Genomic DNA, 17,032 nt, shown 5'->3' with positions numbered 1-17,032 from the left:
GCCAACCTATATCTTAGAGCCATGGCTTTCAGGGACTGATTTAGTTTTTAAAAAATAGATTCTTATTAATATCTTTTGTTTTGATCACCTGGATTTCCTCTTTTAACTCTCTCCCTGCCCCTCCCTGAGATAACTCTGTTTTATAACCAATATTTCTTTAAGAAAAGAGAACAAAATTCAACAAAATCAATGAACATATTTAAAGTTTAAAAATTCTGATGCTGCACGCAATTTCCCACACCCATGGATGCAAACAAGTGGAGAAAAGTATCGTCTCATTTCCATTCTTTAGGTCCTGGTTTGTTCTTTATCATTTTACAACAATTCAGTTTTGATAGTTTTGTGGTGGTTGTTCCTTCCATTTACATTGTTATGGTTATTGTGTTATTTTCCTCACTCTGCTTATATCATTTTGCATAAGTTCAAGTGAGTATTTCTATGCTTCTTTGTATTCATCATGTTTATCATTTCTTAGAGCTCATAATATTCCATGGCATTTATGTACCATAACTTACAGATAGTAAGTGGCTAAGGGCAAGCCTGGAACTCCCTCCAATGCATTATCTATATAGCTAATTCATCTTTCTAAGAAATGTTCTGGCTCAAAAACTTCAGTAGCTCCCTATGGCCTCTAGGATAAAAAAATCTAAATTACTTAGTCTGGCATTTAAAATCTCCCTTAAGTCGGAGTCAGTGGTTTATTGGAACAAAGGAACAGGGTTCCAGTGTTGGTTGTTACATGTATAATCACTTCATCTCCTCACTTAGAAAATGAGGTTATGAGGGCAAGGTATCTTCTTCCCCCTAGAGCAATGATCCCACTCTTTCCCAGCACACACTCTATTTCCATCCAATCCAGCCTCCGAGTTAGTGCTCCCAGACATAATCCCAGACACTCCCAGAGTCCTGCACTCTGCGCTCTCAGGGTTCCATCTGACATCCCCGCAATGTTCTCTTCCCACCTCATCCCCATCTCTCAGAATGTTTACCTGCCTTCAAAGCTCTACCTAGGTACCACATGCTTTCTGTAACTGTCCTAGGATAGAGTGGTGGCTCTGGCATCAAAAAGTCCTAAATTGAAATTCAGCTTCAACATTTACTAGCTATGTGAGCCCGGGTAGCCTTGGTCTGCCTCATTAGCTGCAACTTTTACAAGGGAAGTATAATGACATCTACCTGGTAGTGCTGATCTGGATCCAAGGAGATAATATTTGTAAAGAAGAAGCACGGTGTCTGACATACCATGGGTACTTAATAAATGCTTTCCCCTTCTTTTGTTGCTTCATCTTTCCTGAATCCAATTCCCTCCACTTGACCCCCAATAAAAATATGTTTTCTTCTTCCTCAAGTATTCATGTCCCATTTTAGCTAGATCTCACCTTTGTTGCCATTAATTTGTAATATAATCTTTTATGTCTGCATGGTATATGCCATACTAGAGAATGTAAGTTCTTTCAAAGGGCAAGGCTTATTTCACTTTTCTCTTCACATACAGCACCTAATGCTGGGTCTCACACATAAAAGATGCTTTGTATGTATTAGCTGAGGTGAATTAAATTCACTATTTGGATTGTTTCAGTAGCCAAGTAGAATATCCAGTTCAAAATTAGAATTTAATTTTTTTAGTGTCTTTAAAAAAAAAAAACAGAAGAAAAATAATTAATGACCATTTCGAGGAAGGGCTCAAGTTTGTATACACAACCATTTAATGGTTGCAAGGAATCGTCTTGGCAATTTTCAGATTGCCAAACCAAAAGAAAAATGTTGAAAAAATGCTTTTGATTCGTAAACATTCTCTCCTTAACAAGAATATAATATTAAACCTGGTGGATGGAGCAGAAGGAGAACCTGGTGTATTCTGAGAACCCCAGAGTGTGCAGTGCCAGCATGTACAAGCAAGATATTGGAGAGCAGAACTGCTTTCTGGATGCATATGGTCATGCATGTTTTCCAAGTAAATCAGAATTATATTAATGCTTAATACTAATATGAGGATGTTGGGCAAGAAAAAGTGATGAAAGTTACTAAGTTGAATTTAATGCGCCTTAATGTATGATCAACATTCATGCTCTTTCTATATCACATTTATCTCATTTGGCATGGCAAATAGCCCCTCAGCATCTGCCAATTGAGTTGAAAATTGTTCCTTATGGGATCCCAGCATCCCATAAAAGAAGACTGTTTTTGCTAGAGATGTATGAGCACGCTCATGCTGAAGAACATAGAGCGATAATTGGATATCTCCTTTTGGAAGGGACTTTCAGGGGCTAGATTGTCTGAATTTCTCTTTTAAGAGTAAGGGAAACTAAGGCGCAGAGATGAGAAGGGATTCAGATGTCAGAGTCAGAAGGAGCTTTAGAGATCATTATATCCAGCTTCCTCATTTTAGTAACTCAGGTGGAAGGAGTTAATGTGACTTGGCCAATGTTATACTAGTTTGGTCCTCCTACTGCACTGCACTGCCTCTCCTACTGACTAGCATTTCAGAGCTAGAAGAAGCATTAAAACAAATTAATATAAGCCCTTGTGCTGCCAGAGGAGGCACTTTAATTCAGAGAGGGGAACTAGAATGCAAGCCCCTTGAAGAAGGATCCATTCCTCATATTTTTTTTTGCTTGTCCCTCCAGCTCCTTGCACAGGGTCTAGGACATAGCAGATACTCAATAAAGGCTTTTGGGGATGAATTGCCCAAAGGAACACTAAGCAGTTCACCTCTAGGCTTCTGATGACATATTCCCAAAGGTTCAAACAGCACCTGGAAGTAGAAAGAGTTTTCATTTCAACAAACATTCTCAATACTCAATTCTACGGCACAAAGACGAACAGTTCTTATTCTCAAGTAGCTTTCATTCTGCTGAGTGCAGGAGGCATAGGACTGGCTTGTTCAGCTTGTTCACAGATAAGTGCCATCCAAGATAGGGCATGAAGTGGCAAAAGAGAGAAGGCAAAGTGTTTTAGGAACATCTGAGGAACACATCTTAAGTTTTACTCCAACAATACTTGAAGTTTCCCATAAATAGCATATCATTCCCCCACACACACACCCTGTGTCTTTTGCATAGGTTATCTTCCATGTCTTGAAGATTCTCTCACTTCAGGCAGAGAAGATATTGTATGACAAATGGGAAGAAGGATGATCATGGATTTGAATGAGAAAGTACAATTTGGGGCACGGTGCTTTGATCTTAACTATCTCCCATATGAAATGATCATTCAAAGAGTGAGGTACAGCCAAAAAAAGGTGAGGTGACAGGAGCTATGGAGTCAATAACATAGATATTGATTAGAAGAGGGAACTCATTTAGGCCTTTGAGAAATCATGTGTTCCATGAGGAACACAAAGAGATTTAAAAGGTACATATATAAGCATGTAGCCTATGAATCAAAGAATAAAAGTTCAGACTAGATGGAAAGAAAAAAGAAACAATAAAAAGATCAAAGTACAGAAATGCTCTTAGAAAAAGGTACAGAAAAAGAAAAAAAATCACAAACAAAAGAAGTTGGAAAGGAGAAGGGGGATTTTAAATTAACTATTTAAGAGATGGGAAAGAGGAAGAAAATGGAAAATAATTAGATAATGAAATGTAAAATAAAGAAAAAAACTACTAAGTTAAATAAAACTCCAAAATCAGAGGAAGGGTTGACAAATAAGAGGTGGAAGATTAAAGGGAATAGAAGAGAGACTGTAGGAATATGATCTGAAGCAAAGTCAATTAAGCAAAATTAATCATAGGGATAAATTGCTTACTTAAAAGAGGAAGAGGAACAAAAGCAAATAGTAATTTTTAAAAATACTAAAAACACAAATAGAGGACATACCAAGCCTAATTCGTATAACTTTATATGTAAATAGTATTATCAATTCAATGGAATAAAAGAGGGATACAGATTGGCTTAAAAAATTCTTTCTTGTTGAAGCTGTTTTCCAAATGTTTCTCTGGTCTATGCTCTTTCTGAGAGTTATCAGCACCAAATAATATACTTCTGTAGTCTTAAGAGATGGATTCCTTTCACTAGCACACGTTGATACTTCATAGGCAGGTTATTACATCCTTGGAATTGAGCCTCTCTGCTCCACCAACCTTTTTTTCCAGTTTTATATGTCTATTATTATTTACAAAACTTCACAATGTAAGTCATCACTGTTTATATGGTGCAACTTAAACACACCTATCATGCATTTCTTTATTACTCTGTGGGGTGCGAATAACTGATTATATTGAAATTATGTTCTTCCATAATTTACCACCATTGAGCATCACCCTGAAAATACTGGTGTAAAAACACAAGCTCACTAGCTTTGTGACTCCAGGCAAATCCCTTAAGAACTCTGAGTCTCAGTCTCACTTGTAAAATGAGCAGCTTTGATTATAAGACTTCTAAGGTCCCTTCCAGCTCTAAATCTACGGAGCTATGAGCTTTTGCGGCACTGAACATTTGAGGATCACTGGAGAAGTTATGGAGCTCCTAAAATGTAACCTTAATCTGCTTTGTTCCTCTTATTCATTTCTGGGCCTGGCTTATTGTTCATTTTCAAGTCCTGGCCAAGATACTAATAAACTAGTTTAATGGGTTAGCTATCTAGCTATGTCATAATCTGGAAAATATGTGTTTTTATCTAGTTTGTTTTTCCAGCATAACTGACTGAATATTTATCCCTTAGACATGAGACATGACCAGCCTACCTCCTTTGACAGTCATATGTATCTTTAATGATGGAGGCTAAGCCACTTCTAACATATATTTCATTGTTGTTAATATGTCACAGCCTGCTTTGATAGTTATAACATCTTTACATACCCTTTGGGAGAACCTGAACTTTTGTTTTTCTAAGTCGTGGTACTTTATTAACTTCATCCACAGAGCATGAAAAAATACTGGGGTTTGTACGATTATAGATTTAGAGCTTCAAGGGATATCAGACATGGATGGAAATTGAGGATGATTAGAAGGAGTAAGTGATTGATCCAAGTCACACAAAAATCGGGTTAGGGGTAAGATTTAACCCCAGCTTTGCTGACTCCTAAGCCTGACACTTTCTACTTTATGATGTTGTTTCCCAAAGCATATGACTTTTTTCAGCAGCAAGTAACTTGGAATCATTGGAAGTGATGATATACAAACTTGCCGATGAGTAAAAATGGTTTCTCCCCAGTACCTGGAATAGAAGTAGAAGATACCTACTAGGGGCAGCTAGGTGGCGCAGTGGATAGAGCACCAGCCCTGAATTCAGGAGGACCTGAGTTCAAATCTGGTCTCTTAACACTTCCTAGCTGTGTGACCCTGGGCAAGTCACTTAACCCCAGCCTCAGGGGGGGAAAAAAAAAAAGATACCTACTAAGTACTTATTGACTAACTAATGGCAAGCTAGAGAATTGGGAGAATGGTATCTGGAAAGGGAATTCTTTTCTAACCCTAGACTCTGCACTGGATCTCCTCCACAATGATGATGAACAGCTTTGGGGAGCACATGGCCTTACTTCATATAAATGATCAGAGAGTTGTCAGACAAGGTTGCTTGTTATCATATCTGTTGAAGATATATATATATATATATATATATATATATATATATATATATATATATATATACACACACACATATATATATACATACACACACACACATATATATATATACATATATATATATATATAATAGGAATAATTCTGATATATTCATAGGAGAAACCTTGTAGAGGACAGTCATTAAATTTGTTCTAACAAATACAATAAAATTTTATTTTATTAAAAAAAACCTCCAAAAACCAAACTTAATAACCCAAAAGGAAAAAAGAAGGAAGGACTAAGTATACAAAGTTATCATCTTTTCTTTCTTGACTTGTTACAAATTTCCTTCCCTGTACTCAATGTCTCTCTCAGAATATCCCCAGCTAGCTTTTAATGGACCAGATCGCCAGGGCTGAACTCAAGTTAATTGGGCTTTTCCACTCTCCGCTCTGTTAAGAGCCACAAGGTCAGGAAGGCCTCCAATCACTTTCTTCTTTCATTGCCAGAATAATCAGCTTCTTCCTTCTGAAAAGATTTGAAGTAACCCTCATCTTTAACTAAAAGCTCCTTTTGATGCTTTTTTCCTCTGAAAAAGCCTTTCTCCCTCTCTGATTTTCACTAGAGGCCATCATCTCTTTTCTTCTAAGCCGCTCAAGATGCCCTTTTGGTGCTCAAGGCCCATGGCATTATTACTGACTCATAGAAGAAAAATACAAGAGCCAGAAAGAACTGGAGAACTCACTGACTTTTTTTAACAGAGGAGGAAACTGAGGCTTAGAAAGGCAATGGGACTTGGCCAAAATTATAGAGCTATGAAGCAGCAAAAACTAGAATTGCATTCAGCTCTTCTGACATCATACTCAACTCAGTACCCTTTCCATGATGTCAAACTGCCTTCAACCCTTTAAAATAAGCTTTGAGATATGCTAGATGGAGAGGACAGAGAGAGGGGGTGAGAGAGGAAGAAAGGAGAGCGAGAAACTGAGAAAGATAGAGAGATGAGGAAGGAGGAAAGGAAGTAAGAGAGAGGCAGAAAAAAAAAAGAAAAAGAGAAGAAGTGAGGAGAAAGTAAGAACGACAGAAAAGAAGGAAAGAAGGAAGGAAGGAAGGAAGGAAGGAAGGAAGGAAGGAAGGAAGGAAGGAAGGAAGGAAGGAAGGAAGGAAGGAAGGAAGGAAGGAAGGAAGGAAGGAAGGAAGGAAGGAAAGAAGGAAGGAAGGAAGGAAGGAAGGAAGGAAGAGAGAAAGGGAGGGAGGGAGGGACGGAGGAAGGAAGAAAGGAAGGAAGGAAGGAAGGAAGGAAGGAAGGAAGGAAGGAAGGAAGGAAGGAAGGAAGGAAGGAAGGAAGGAAGGAAGGAAGGAAGGAAGAGGAGGAAGGAAGAGAGGAAGGAAGGGAGGAAGAAAAAGAAAGAATACTTAAGTGCAAAGTGATCTTCCTAAAGTGCAGTACCATATCAATCCCATATTCAATAAATTCCAGTAATTCCCTACTTCACAATATGCCTCCCCACCTTTTTAGTCTTCTTACACTTTACACCCCCCTTACCTCTGAAACACACACATATATAGAGATGTATATGTATATGTGTATATGTATGTCTACATACATATACATGAGTGTATATAAAAATAAATAGTTGTACACACTCTGTGACCCAGGGACAGAGACTTCCTTCCTGTTCCTCAGATAACAGACTCCATGAGCCTGGAATGCTCTCCCTCCCCTTGTCAGCCTTCAGCTTCCTTTAAGTCTCAGCTCAAACCCCACATCTAGGAGGAGCTTTGCTGATCCTCGTAATCCCAGTGCCTTCACTCTGCTGACTGTACCCAACTGATCCTGTATCTGTATTATTTGTACACAGCTATTTGCATATTGTTCTCCTTCCCTCCCTGTTATATTGTGAGCTCCTCTAAGACAAGAACCATCTTTTACTTTTATCTGTTTCCCCAACACTTAACACAGTGTTTAGCACATCATAAACCCTTAATAAATGTTTATGGACTGAACTGACAGGGCACTGGGCTAAGGGTACAAATACAAAAAAAAAAGAAAAATCCTCCCCCAAGGAGCTTACGTTCTAATGGGAGAGGGCAACACAGAAAAGGAAGCTGGCAAGGGGTGAAGGGAAGGTACCCATTCTAGGCCAAGGTGGGAAAGTCCTGAGAGTTGGAAGTAGAGCTGAGAAGAGAGATCTAGAAGGATCCAGTAGTTGCCTAGCTGCCCATGTTCAACTGTGAATCATTAGCAAGTTGTCTTTTTAAAGTGCTAGACTTGGATGGAACCAACATATGTTATGTATGCAATTAAACACTGAATAATGATAAGCAATTGGAATTCCTTCCAAATGCACGGCCTTAAATTCACACCAAAGTTTAATTAAATGCTATCAGTTCCTTTCCTAAAGGGAAGTTTAGATAGGGAGGGGAAGGCTAGAGTAAAATAGTAGGAAGCTTTCATGCAGATCCTTCTTTCTGTTATAAAATGTTAGATACATCATCTCATTTGGTCACTGAAGTCTTACTGAGTAAACTTTAGCTCGGCATTCAAGACCCTCTATAGGCTGACACTGATCTATTTTTTAACCTTATCTTCTACCATTTCCTTCTTATAGTAGATGCTCCAATCAAACAGAACTCTTCTTGAGAACGCCAAAACAACCTTCATTTTCCTACTCCTTTGTCTTTGCTCAGATCGTTCCTTATTCCTGTAATACCCTAGCTCCGTCTCCTTCTCTACCTGTTGAATTTCCACGTATCCTTCAAAGTCCAAATCAAAATGCTACTTTCTGTTCACTCTCCTCTCAACGACCCAGATCAGACCCCAAGGGGAAACCGGTTCCTACCTTCCTTATTCAAAGGCATAAATGATGCAAGATTCACAAAGGTTTCCTTCTCCACTAAACTCCAATTCTGATATTTTCTCGTGAGGTCAAGTGATGATTTAGAATTGCCAGTGTCAACTGAAAATTAGTCCAAAAGGCAATGAAGTATGAGCAGCTTTTAAAATAGCCTTATGAGAAATGAAACCAATTTAGAAAAATGCAATTAATGTTCAAATAAGACAACTTTCCTGTTGATAAAGTTTTGATTTTATTTTTTGAAAAAAAAATACAATTGCCAAGGTCAGTTCAGTGCTAGCCTCAGCAAGTTCTACCAATCCATGTCGGTCAACTAAGGAATGGCCTGGCCATGCTCTGAAAGGTTCATCATTAGTTTGGCTAAAGAATGACCCATTTGGGGGCCATAACAAATCTCAAAGACTAAAGACTAAACCAGGGGTTGTAATCTGTATTGGTGGAAGGAGTAGTCACAGCAATGGAGTTAAAGACCCTTGATGTGGCAGAGTAAAGTAAATGAAGGAATCAATGAAGCATTTATTATTGCATACACCATATCTCCTTGCAAGACTGAAAGCTCAGAGAAGGCCATGGCTCCATCTTAGCTTAATTTTCTATCTCCCCCACACTTGCTCTAAACTCTACAATTTTTATTTGCTACATCTGGTCAAGATTCTCATTTCTCAGAAGATCATATTGAGACAGAGATTAGGTGAATTGCCCAGCTCTGACTATATGTCCGAAATCTTTATTACTGCACCATTGGGGATGGTGGTAGGGGGGCAAGTGGAGGGGGCAGAGACCATATTGCTGCAGGAATGAACACCCAAGCTACCAAAGTTGCCCCTTTGGAGAGGAAGTTGGAGCCAGGAAAATGAGATTTCCTTCTCTTTGTCTCCTAAGCTGTGGCTTTCAATATCTGCTATCTAGTGAGGGGGAAACAGTGTGTACAACATCTGCTAACAAAGAACTTTGCTGCATTATGGCAAGGAAAAGAAAGCACTACCATAGCCTGAGAGATTTTTAAAAGATTTAAATCTATTCCTGGTGAAATAAATGAGGCTGTTGAGCATTTTAGTGCCCATCCATCTAATCTTCTGCTTTTGAGATATAAAGCATACAGCCCAGTTGCTTATAAAACTGTAGACTGCTTGCATCCAATTTATGTGGCTGTAATTTGAAATAATGAGAATTTAAAATTCCTATCATGGCTATTTTGACAGGTGTATAGAACATAGCAAAATGGTACCAGGCTCATATTCAGAAACCTGTAAGGGGCAAGGGAAGATATAGGAGGATGGGGATTGGATGGCGGAATGATCCCTACTCCACAAAGGTTGATTTTTGCATAAAATTATTTGAGGTAATTATCTTAAAGCATTTTATCATATAAATCCCAAATCTGCATAAATGTTATTAATATCTTAAGCCTCCTATTAAGCTCAATCAATATAATGCACTTTTTTCTATGAAAAAATACTGTATTTAACACTTATTTGAATAAAGAACAACCTTTATTGATACTTCCAAGACAGGGAACCAGTCTCAGTTTCACAAATGTCCAGGTACAGGGAAAAGAAGCGGGGTGCATATGCTGACAATTGTCAGAGTGGCTTCTTGGGGTAAGGCCCTGCCCCTCCCACCCTAGAGGACAGGAAAAAATAAGACTTTATCTACCCTCAAGAGATTTTTATCCCATAAGGAGTGAAAAAAAAAACCAGCGTTAAAGGTAAAAGGGCAGTGATTGGAGTCCAGTGGAAAGGAAAATTAAGATCTCTTCTAGGGACAGAGGAAAGGAAGAATTGGGAAGGCTTCATGGAGAAAGCTGCATTTCAGGTTGACCTTGAAGAAATTAGATGGCAGAGCCACAAGTGTTCATGGAGAGGCAGAAAAAGAGGACAACCTCGTGAGAAAGTGGGGCTGTGCTCCAGGAGAGTGGGAGAAAGGCAGGTACCTAGGACTTGGCCTGTAGAGGTAGGATTTCCTCTATTAGAGGAGCAACAATAAGCCACAATAATGAGTTAAAACTTAATCTGTCCAGCCAAGGTAAACTTCTCCAGTTTCTCCATCTTACAATCTACCTCTATAACAGCTGCCCCTAGGTGTCCTGGCTCCATATCTCACCCCCCAGGCATGAGGTAGTATCCTGAAAAAAATAATCCTATGATTTTGTAAGATAGGAAAGAGATGCACAGAGAGAGAAAAGGACTTGCCCACAGTCATGCAGACAGTGAATAGAAAAATTGACTTTTGCTCTCAAATCTTCTAAACCCCAATTCAGTTCTTGAAATCCATGGGAGGCAAATACTCTCATCCATACAGGTCTGCCACAATGTGACTACTCACTTGTCACTGCTTCATATAAAACTAAATTCTGATAAATGGGAGGGGAGGCAAGGAAGAACCCTAAAATAGGCACTGGCAAGAGTTTGGTGTGGGAGATGGTACCTCAGGGAAGTCTTTGGGGGCCCCGAGGGGAATGCTGCTGCCCCAGACCTAGATGTGGCAGCCAGGAGCAACCGATCAGCTGTGATGAGAGGCAATCGCCCAACGCTCAGGTCAACAGATTTGCCTTTCCATTTACTCCAGAAGGCCTCCTTTAAAAGTGATCAGTGCCTTGGGGTGCCAATTGTCAAAGAGAAAGGAAGTTCCTTGAGAAAAGGGTCTGGTGAGTTCAGTGGCTTTGTAACTGTATCAGCAAAGCAGGGGCAAATACTGATGCGGTAATTGATTGGCTGGTTGATTAATGCATTCTAAGGATCTTCGGTGATGCTTTCAGCCTGGCAAGGCAGAAGAATTTGGAGCCACAGGCCCTGAGTTTGAATCCTGGCTTTTGTCACTCATTACCACGGTGACTTTCTAAGGGCCTCAGTTCCCTCATAAGTAAAATGAGAGGGTCGGTTTAGATGACCCCTAGAAGCCCTTCCAGCTCCACACCTATAATGCTGGGAATGGGCCCATGGACTCCATTTTTATCCAGTGTGGCCAAGGAGGAATAGAGAGAAAATCAGCCAGTTGTCAAGCTCTTGGGAAACAGTTGACGGGCTTTCCTCCAGCAGCTCCGACATCAGCTGGCAGCTGGCATATTTTATTTTACATCTGGATGTCCTGGCATTGTGGGCAATGGAGCAAGACAGACCATCCCCATCCAGGTAGTTACCACTTGCAGCAAAATCAGCCCAACACAAGCGGAAAGAAAAGGCACTATTAGTCTCACTATTTTGTGTCATATCTTGGGAGAAAATCTGCCAGCAACTGAAATGTTTACTTTCAAGTATTTCAGTCAAGTGTAGCCTGCTTGTCCTTGAAAAAATTGAGCAGTACCAAAGCTCTCCTTGAGTGGCCCAATTCCCAGCTTTGAGCAATGCTCCCCATCTCTGGCCCACTCTCGGGGCATCCTGCTGCCCTCATTAGCTTCCTGCTATCTCCCTTCCCTCAACCCCTGGGTGTCAATGGCCTAAGCCCTCCTGACCCCTAATAAGTTTGCAGTTGTTTCCCCACTACTCTCCAGCTTTCTCTTCCTTTAGGGGTTCCCACTCACCAGATTCATATAGAAGCAATGGCCTACAATGCCTTGACTTTGTTATGGTGAAGGAGATGGTGTCATAGGCCCAGAGAGTGGGAGCTGTACTGCCAAGGGCTCTCCCACCCCTTCTTCCATTTTACAATAGAAACAGGCCTAGCTAGAGAGGGCAGCTAGGTGGTGCCATAATGCAGCGAGCACCAGGCCTGGAGTAGGAAAGATTCACTTTGTGAGTTCAAATCCTTCCTCAGACACTATAGCTGTTTGACCCTGGGCGAGCCCCTTCATTGTCTGCCTCAGTTTCTTCATCTGTAAAACGAGCTGGAGAGTACAATGATAAAAACCTCCAGGATCTCTCCAAGAAAACCCCACATGGGTTTGGACATGCGTGAAAGGGATGGCAATAACAGTAGCCTGTGGCACAAATACTAGCTAAGCTAGGGGGTGAGGAGAATTTGAATCCAGTTCCTCTAAGGCCAAATGGAACACTCCAACTCTGTTGTCCTGAGATGGGGCAGAGCTGCCCAGATTCTATTGTGCTTCCATCCTCTTTGCCCAGGAAAATGATCTTTGAACAAGAAAAGACAGTCCCCAATGCTTGAAAGCAAGCTGAAAGCCAAAGGCAGGTCAGATGTGGGGACAGAAGCTGGGGAAGCCCTTGCCACCTAGCCTGGAAGCAGGACTCAACTACAAGGGTTCTGAGCCTTCTGCCAAGGACCTCCTTTAGCCTTCTCAAAATAATGTTTTTAAAATGCAAAACCCAAAATGCAGAGGGTTCCAAAGAAAGCCAGTTCTACTGAAATGATGATATAAGAAAAGTTCATAGACCCCAAGCCAGCAATAAGAGAAAAACAATACAAGACTTGAGAACTAGAGAACCTGGCGGGCTGAGAATCTTGCTCAGATGGGCATCAGAGGCAGGAGCAGAGGGAAGAAGGCACCCAACACGCACTCGCACGCATGTACACACACGCATACACAAGCCCTTCCCTAGGAATCACAGCAGGGCTCAGTGCTGAAGAACACCCGGGTCTGACTGTCCTCCCAATCCGTGCTCCTAACCGTAGTACTTTGCTTCTGGAGCCGACCCCAGGATCCCCTGGCAGTGGCTTTTTGATGCAGTTGTTTAAAAGCCTTTATCCGGGCTGACTCCAGAGAGGACTTCACAAGCCTTATATGTCCCATAAAGACCATTTGCTTAGTACGCCCAAACCTTCAGAAACAGAAGTCCAATTCCTTTGTACAATCTCATGAAATGTCAACTGAAAAACTCCAAGGGAGCTAGCGAATAATTAAAAATTAATATTAGAATCCTCCACTACTGGAGCTGGAGAGGCTCTTAAAGACCATCTAGTCCAAACCTTTAAATCAACAGGAAAGGAAACTGAGTCCCAGAAAGTCCCTTTCTGGGAAAGGAAAAGTAACTTACTTAAAGTCACAGATAGGCAGGAGCTGAGCTGGGACTGGAATCCAGGGATCCTGCCTCCTGATGTGGCGAGTGGGAAAATGTACATGCATATCATCACAAGGAATCTTGGTTCCAGCTAACCTAGCGAAGGTGGGGGAGCGTGGTCTGCACAATCACATCCACCCCATTGCTCCCCACCATCTTGCACACTGATCTCAGGAGCCCAATATCACTTTATGGAGTCTGGGACTCCTCCACACACTCCATTCCACCTTGTTCCTTAATGTGGGACCAACCCACCAAAGAACTGGAATCTCTTTCCCCTTTTCTCTCTTGGGGAAAGGGCCCTTTTGAGAGGAAGCATGTCCCAGGGAGATGGCAGCATCCTAGGGGCAAAGGTCTTCATTATCAGGCCAAGGTGTGGCTCTGCCTGCATGGCATTTAGGAGAATTTGGGGGACTAGCAAACGGGTACAAATGTGGACATGAGGATGTCACACACACACACACACACACACACACACACACACACACACACACACACACTTCTATATACGTATTCTAAAGTGGTTGCAAAAGAAATTGGACAACTGAATGTTTCATTTTCCACCTGACTAGGCAGTGGCACCTGCCTGAAATTTTTACATCACTCACTCCTTCAGGGGAAAGCATTAAAGGTCCCTATTAAAATTCAGCTGTTACAGGGGACTAAGAACCAATTACCCATTAGCTTATCAATTACCTTGCAAGGCCCTGGAGAAATGGGATACAAGACAAGTGAGTGTTGATTGCAGAAGGGAGGGAGGGTAAGAGCTGGGGAACAAGGGGGTTGTCTAGGTAGAAAGCCGGAAGGAGGCCTCTGGGCAGTGCAAAAACCATTCAGTCAAACTGGGAAACTGAGTTCCAGAGCGGTCGGATGACTTGTCCCAAGTCATCGAGGCAGTAAGTGGCAGAGCCGGGCTTGTCATTCTCTTACCACAAAGAATTGATGAATTATTCGTCATCCTTTCATTTGTTCATTCGCTCAGTCATCCAATAATCTGAGGATCCCAAGCTAAAAGTCAAATGCTAGGAGAATGAACTCCCATTCATTTTATCCAGTGGGATAAGGGCAAAAACAAGTCCTATCCAGAAGGTGACACTTATTAAACTGAGTCTTGAATGAAGCAATACATACTAAGGGATAGATGTGTGGAGGGGGAATGTCCCAAGCACAAGAACACAGCCTAGACAAAGGCATGGAGGCAGGAGATGGCATGCCACCTATGGGGAGCCAGTTTGACCAGGTAATAGAGGGGAGGAGGGGTTAACCTGGTTATGAGGCTTTACAAAATCTCCTACTCTGCGCCTCAGCTACCTCATTTGTCAAATGATGAGGCTCAACTTAATGATTTCTCTCTCAAGTCCCTGATTCTAGGATTTCAAGGTGGGATGGATACCACATGAACGGTTGGGGATGCAGCTCAGAGCTGGCTATCGAACACATGAAAGTTGTCTCGTCCAAATCTGAGGAAGTTTTCCCAGGAACTGTACTTCCCCCCTGGCTCAGCAGTATCTAGCTATGGCAGAAACACTTAGAATTGCATTGCCCCCAAAAGTTACATATCTGGGGAAGATAAAGTGTGTTCCAGAAAATGATTCATTTGAAAACTCAAGATACACGCACTAGAAATCAGATAATGGGTAGCAAATGACTTCAACAGCTCGGGCAAAAATTCTGCCATCAGCAAATCCTCTTTTCTAAAACTCATTTTTCTTCCTTAGATATTTTTTTTCCTCTCGGCTTCGATATCTGTGGAAGCGACACTGATTTATTAACTACCTCAAGATGTAAATCTAGGGACGCAAAGTACAAACACATATTTACAAGCCTTTACTGAGGTTCTGCCTTTAGAAAAGAGCAAAGATTCAAAGCAGAAGTAAAGGGAAACCTTACCTCCTGGAAGGTCAGAGCTGGGAAAGCCCTCAGACAACACTAATCCAACCCTTTGGTTTGGAAAAACTGAGGCCTAGAGAGGCCATAAGACATGCTTCCCCCCAGGGTCACACAGGGTGTGAACCTCGGTTCTCAGACTCCAAATGCAGTAATTAAGCAGCTATAATAGAACTTGGAGTTTTACTAAAATCTTCAATAAAGCAATCATCAACAATGCTGGTGCTGTAATGGTAACCCAACAAAGGAGGAAGTCTGCATTCGAGTCTCCTTTCATTACAGCTTGGCATCAATAGTATTCTTAAGAATGAAAAGATGCAATGTAGTCATTGGGCCACTGGGCTCAATTAGACTCTGTCCTTTACATTGAAACATGCTGGCATTAGAGACTCAGTCCAATAACTGAAGTCGGAGGGAGGGGGCTGGCGGGGAAGGCGGACACTGGCCACAATTGTTGCCCTCCTCCCTGGCCTCAGCGTCAAGGGCCACTTCAGCTCTTGGTTCATAATAGGTGAATTCCTTTCCCCATAGTTTCTGTACAACAGTGAAGTCCTTGAGACGGCCTTTCCTGCCTTCTCTTTCCAGTCTCCCCTCCTATTTCTTGTCCCTCTCCTCCCCACAACTTCCCCAAGAACCAGGACACAGTCTCTGTGTTGGTGTGTACATGTTATATCTATGTGTGTACACCTGCATGTTTGGTACAAGGTGTGACACCAGCTGGGAAAATGAGTCCCTGTAGATTTCCTTCCTCCCTACGGCAGCCGTCATCTACAGTTCCGATCTATCACCATTTCTGCTGAGTCGAGGGCAATTTGGGAATACTGTGGTTAGGCTGGCAAGGTGTACCCTTAGCCACTCTTCTTCTGACTATTTAAATCAGGGATCCTCTTTTCCCAAAACTCAACTCAATTGCCTTCATGGTCTTTAGATTTAGCTCCTCCTTGGTAGAAGCAAATTCCCATCAAAACCTGAAGGGAAAGTGTGGTGTTTGCATGCAAGTCTATTAATGAGGAAGGACAAAAAGAGTCAGAAGGATTGACATTCACCAAGAACCCTGAAATCAGTGACCAGGATAACACTGATTCTCAATGATCCTCAAATTCATTTCTCTCATTACCAAAATCCAAAGCTCAAAAGTGAACAGTTACTGTGGATTAAATGGCATCTTCTATATTATCCTCTTCTCATGTGAGCATCATGTACGGTGCCATATCAGAGATGTGCTAAAGTATGATCAAATAATGAGTGCTGTAATTAGACTTGGTGTAGAAAACTTTGGAAGATTTACCAGCTGAGAGATGGACGGGTCTTTTCACTCATCTATTTTTCATTCCAAAACAGAAATATTGCTTATTGATGAAGCCATAAAAGGCTTCATGTTGCTTTGACCAAGTTAAATAAAGATGGCTGCTCGATGGTAGGGATGGGCCGTAATGCTAACAAGCGTACAGATTGGGATGCTGCTATTTCTGACAACAGCACTCCTTCATATCTGTCATAGCAATAGATAAGCTTCCAGTGAGCCTGCTTAGCCATCCTCCTTAGATTACCAGCACAACTTCAGCCAAAAGTAGGCATGGGCCCCCAATGTGTACCCAGGGTAAGCTGTCAAAGTTGTAAAAACCCGTCTCTCAAAGGCTCTTTCCTACACAGAAAGAACTCAGATGCATTTTGGGGAGTTCAAAACTTTTATGGCTCATTTTTTTTTCTACCAAGATTGACAATGACAACTGTGGTTTCTAGTATTTCCCGATGGCATCACGAGTTCCCTGTTAAAGGAACAGAAGCTCACAACACAACTAAATATAGCACAATTTTAATCAC

The sequence above is a fragment of the Sminthopsis crassicaudata genome, chromosome X, assembly GCF_048593235.1.
Source record: "Sminthopsis crassicaudata isolate SCR6 chromosome X, ASM4859323v1, whole genome shotgun sequence".
Taxonomy (NCBI): domain Eukaryota; kingdom Metazoa; phylum Chordata; class Mammalia; order Dasyuromorphia; family Dasyuridae; genus Sminthopsis; species Sminthopsis crassicaudata.
This window is presented reverse-complemented; position numbering follows the sequence as displayed.